This window comes from Mesoplodon mirus, assembly GCF_964341445.2.
Source record: "Mesoplodon mirus genome assembly, chromosome: 15".
Taxonomy (NCBI): Eukaryota; Metazoa; Chordata; class Mammalia; order Artiodactyla; family Ziphiidae; genus Mesoplodon; species Mesoplodon mirus.
This window is the reverse complement of record NC_138991.1, coordinates 4,623,685-4,629,230: the sequence shown is the minus strand read 5'-3', so window position 1 is coordinate 4,629,230 and position 5,546 is coordinate 4,623,685.

Here is a 5,546-nt window from a genome sequence, read left to right as displayed (position 1 = left end):
CATCCTGCTATCCTAGTATTAATTTTAACGATGGGTGCATGTTTTCTTCATGTGCGTCTGTGTTTTCGGGAGAGCCTGGCCTGTTCTGTGATCGTTTGGGCTGATGACTGTTTTGTGCCGAGGCCTTTGCCTCAGTGTCTGAGAGTCCATCTGTCTGTCTAATGGATGCTTTCAAGGGGACCAATCGATTTGCTCTCCACTATACAAAAAGGCAGATAATTACTTTCCTTATGAAAATATATGCTTTATATACATACCAAGAAACACTGGAGATCTTCAGATAAAACCGTAGTTATGTGTGCCTTGTTGAGAAGTAATTCGTACACATGGGCCCCGGGAGACTTGAACTTCTAAGTGACTTTGAACATTTCCCATCCTATTAATCCGAAAATTTCAGGGGTGGTGTTTGCCAGTCGAACTCAAAGCCAGGACTGTATTTCCCCTCGAACGTCCTGGGCATCCAAGGCCGGGATGGTTCTCTGTTAACTCATCGCTGACTCTCACCCGTGTATGCCTGGCGAGAGATGCCATCGGGGCGTGCTGGGCGTGTGTCTTCTTAGCTACACCCCAGGGTCCGCACACGTGGAAGCGGGAGCTGACTCTGCAGGTGGTCTCCTTGGGCGCCAGGCGTTCAGTCCTTGGAGGTCGCTGGTGCCCCAGGCAACACGGTGTCTTCAGAGCCCGCTGATCCACACGGAAGAAGCAGCCTCCTCTTCCTGTGCGCTCACCTTGTCTTTGGACTACAACCACAGCCCCCCAGCTTGCTTATCAGCCATTGGCTCTGTCCACGATCAAGTCCACTCTTCAAGGATACACACCGAAGAAACGCTCCATCCCGATGGGGCCGCGGGAGAAGCGACCACACGGGTGGGCTCTGCCGGACGCGTGTGGTCCTTGAGCGGTAGCCTCGTGGGTCGTGTTCCCACTGAGGTTTTGGTGGCCTTCTCTTGGGGTGGTGCTCCAGGTATGTGCAGGTGCAGTGATTGGAAACACTGCTTGCTGGGCAGAGAGCTCCTTGGGTGCTGGCCCTCAGGCGTGACTGTGTCGCGTGTGGACCGTTGGGCGGTTCCTCTCGGGGACACACGTTGACGGTAGGAGGACAGGCTGCGAGTAGTTGCCCCGTCAATGTCCTGAGCATCTTCTCTGAGCTGTGATCGTAACCAGGAGTTGGAGCAGCCTAGAATCCCTCCTGGTTTGTCTGTCATACCTGTGCAGCCACAGCAGAACGACTCACCTAGCCTGCCATCATCTGCTTCTATATTTATTGGATAGCGTGTTTCTCTGCCTTCTGGTGTAACTCTGGTCATCAGGACCCCCTGTTCTAGTCGAATGTGGGACCCATGTGGAGAAACTGGCTCGCTGTCTCCACAGATCGGACACTCATTAGTTGGGTGTAGGGAGGATGGGATGGTGCTAATTCACTGGCTGGTTATCCTGAGTGTCCTCTCCTCCTAAGACTTAGAGGGGCACGCTCGGTTTGTTTGATGTTAGCTACACTTTGAAACTCAGCGCTGTGCACCCGTGGACATGTGGGCCCGAGGCGTAGATCCCTGTGTGTGTGAGCCCTTTAAAAACTCCTGGTTTCCTCTCTCCAAGTTCCCTCGACCACCCAGATGCCACCTCTAACCTTGCTGCCTGATGTTTTTGTTTAGTTTTGTTTTTAAATTGGGAGACAACCACCCCCTTCGACATGATGGGTGTTAGAACTAATGAGGGTGCTGGTGCGGGCGCGTAGAGCCTCTGCCCGTCTGAAGGTGCCTCCGATTCAGGACTTGGAGTTGGACGGTGGGCGTCAGCCATGTGCCGTGCGCATCCCGTCCCCGACTCCACACCACCCCCACGGCGGTTTACCGGTCCGTGGCTGGGTCTTCTTCCAACACAAAGGGACATTCCACGACATTCCACGGCATCAAATGGCAGGGATTTGTGTACAATTATCTGGTCAGTTGAGGCAAAAGAAAATAACCATTTGTCCAATTGTCCAAGTGAGCTCTCTGGCCTGTCCTGAATGTTCAAGATAATTGTGTGGGCCCCCGTTTCAGCTCTGTAATCTGGCTAAAATGGATCATTTAAGTGAGACTCCACTCAACGCAATGCACATTTAAATCGGGCTTAGTTAAGCTAGACCACTGGGTTTAGTGATTTGTGTTTGTCAACTGTTGTGCTAAAATTGCTTTTTAGCTAATTGTCCAAATTCCGCCGTTAGGAATTACTCTTTCTCTCATTTTGTAGTTGCTGTAATGGAAGCAGAAGGGCTCTGGTTTGCATCATTTGGTCTCTTTTTCTCAGAGGAAGTGCTGAGGGAATCAAATGGTTGTTTTTGGGTTTTTTTTTAACTTGGTGTTCTGCTTTGGCACCATAATAGACCTCCATTTTCATCAGCTGTTGGGGAAATAGAGCAGCCCCCCTTCTCCCTGCCAAACCTCCCCCTTTTCCAGATGGGGAAACTGAGAGCCGACAGAGGGCTTGCCAAGGTCACAGACTAGCGGAACCCACAGCGGGAACTAGAATCCGCGACGTCCCAATTTCCAGACCAGGACTCTTTCTGCTTATGCCTTTTTCATTGTTCATTTCTGTCCATAAAATTAAATGACCTTCTTCCAGAAAGACTTAATGGTCAAGATGTGATTTGGTAAAAGCTTCCTCAAGGATTTTTTTTTCTTATTACAAAGATTAGAGCAGACTGAGGCTAAGAGAGATTTGCAAACAGCGGTATGTCATTACCCTGAGCTCAGTTTTTCGTGTAATTGGTGTGAAGAGCTGGCTGCCGATGACTAAGGCTGCCGCCCAGCAGACAATAATGCTCCTTTTGTGACACGCCTCGGTGTGCATACGTATCCATCTGCGGTTGTCCGTCTAAAAGGTGTACGTCTGCATAAAATGCTGACCAAGATGGATGGTGTCATGTTGACGTGGTAAATAATAAAAAATAGTCTGGAGCAGAACTGATTTTACAATTGCCTGTGAATGTAGCGCTTCATTTCCACGCTAGGCAGTGGCTAGAAATTGATTTTTTTAAATCCAATTAAGCCTCAAGGTTGGTTATCCATTTAAAAGGTCGGCTGAGTTAAATGATGACAGTACCTTCAGTTCGTGCTCATAATTAAATTTACACAGGACTTCAACACTTACGTCGTGCCTTGTGGAGGCACCCGTCGTGTGTTTGTGCACAACAGTGGCAGGTGAAAGTCCCTGGCAAAGGTGCAGACACACAGCAGGTCGTGCACCCTGACTTGCTCAGTCCCAGAGCTGGCTGCCATGCAGCCCTGTCACTCCTTCCCCTCAGACTGCCGCAGCCCCCCGCACCGGACATGGTACCCCGCCCACCTCTCCTCTCCCTGTTCTATGGCCCCAGGAGTACTGGAGGATGGAGAGTAGCCTCTCATTTTAAAGGAAAGGAAGAAAAAAGAGGGGAACTCTTGGTATATACACTACTTGGTTTCATGTGCTGCTGAATTTATAATGTAACAAATCAATCATGTTTTAAAAACAGTACTTTATAGTGCGTATTTACTACATGTTCCCAACGTTTTAAGAAAAAACCTTCAGAATGTCTTTTTATGGTTCTCATAGGTGATGTTTAAGTGTTACTGAATTTATGAAGATGTTAGGAGAACCACAGACCTGATTGGAATGCGTTTTACTCTGTTTGGGTTATAATGTCACTCAAGTTTCGTAAATCACCAAGAAGGGATAAGTGATCTGATTTCAGACCTAGCATTTTAACCTGCATGGTGATACACGCAAGGTTGCTTCATCTTTGTGCTTCCCATCCGTGACTAGGAACCGGCCCAAAATATGGAGCCTTCCAGAATCAGTGAGAAAAAAATACTGAATTTCCTTCTCATGGGCCTTAAAAAAAAAAAAAAAAACCCAACAATTTCTGGTTAATTTTTCCCTCCCCCAGCCTTACCTCCACACTGCTCAGCTCTACCAAAAACATCAGCAACAGATTCAGGGTTCGTTTTCACTTTTTAAGAGATCCACATTTAGATACTAAGATAGACGTGTTGCTTTACACAAGAGTGTTTCTGGAAAAAATATGTGACTCAGGTTTTTGAAGACTGAGTCATTTTCAAGGCACTCGAGAAGCCTACGACTTCAGAGGATCCTGTAAGGGAAGCTTTTCCTAAAGAAACGATTTCTTGATCAAAACAAACACGGACCCCTCATTTCGCTTTCCTATACATCTCCATTTTATATGCTGAGTTTGCTTCAAGGAATGTAGAAGCACGTTTGGTCTGTTAATGATTTCTCTCTTACTTCCTTCAGCCACCCCATCCCCGGGCTCCGGATCTTCAATATGCCCTTGAAAACTTTTACAACCACAAAAATAATTGTGCTAGTGTTGAGAAGTAAATAGAAATTTAGTTCCCGGGCCATGAGGGTCATTACTATCTGACACTCTCCCCTTCCTGGGAGAATAATTTAGGCTGCTAGCGCGGCCAGGGAGCTCTGAGAGCAACTCATTCAGCCCTCATTTTATCGAGAAGCCCTGAAAACTGATGTTAAGAAGGCATGCTTTTTGTTGTTAATAAATGATGCCATTAGTAACGTTTTTATTAACACATTCTGTCATCCCACTGATCCTGGAAGGTAAAAACAAACACAGGACTTGAGATGAGACTACAAAATGTGCTTTTAAAGCAAAGCACAAAAGATGACGTGCAATATGCTGTCTTTTGTGTAAGATCCATGAATATATATATAACCTTTTTTTTTTCAAAAGGAAACAAGAAAGATAAACTAAAAAGTAATAAAAATGGCTACTGTGGGAGAATGTGGAAAGGCGTGGAAGGGACAGGAGATTTATTTGAGCATTCCTTTTTACAGCTTCATCTCCTGAACCATACGAATGTTTTATGTGTTCAAAAACTGAAAATGTAAAAAACAAAAAACCCTACAGAATGTTGCCCATCATCCACTTCTACCTACCGTACACCCTGAAAGGAATTCAGGGTGGAGATCAGGAATGAGGCCCTCTGTGCTCTGGGAAAACAAGGAGAACAGGCCCTCAGATAGTTGGATATTTTCAGGAGAAAATTTCATGAACCTAGATTCTTGTATCTTCCCATACTTAGAAAAGTGCTGAAATCTTGAACTGAGATCTGTTCCTTGTGACCCATAGTAACCTTCTACCAAGACGTGTGCTTGATTGCACCTACTCCATCTCCAATATCACATATATACTGACACCTCCCCCCGCCCCACCTCTTTGGAGCAGTTCCTCAGAGCTCCTGGGCTAGAGTCCTCAGTGAGTCCCCAAATAGAACTGAACTCACGGCTCTCACATTGTACATTTTTACTTCAGTTGACCCAGCAAATCCTTATGTTGAATACAAACAGAAACGTAGGAATCTAGATGGACATCAGATTAGACAGACCACACAAACACCAAGTAAAATTTGAAGATATCAGTGGGATACATTCTAAGAACATGAAGGAAGAAAGGAGGGAGGGAGGATGGAAGGAAGGAAGGAAGGAGGGGAGGAAGGAATCTTGATGCGGAGGTTTGTCGTCAGGAGTGGACGCTATTTGGTGAGCGT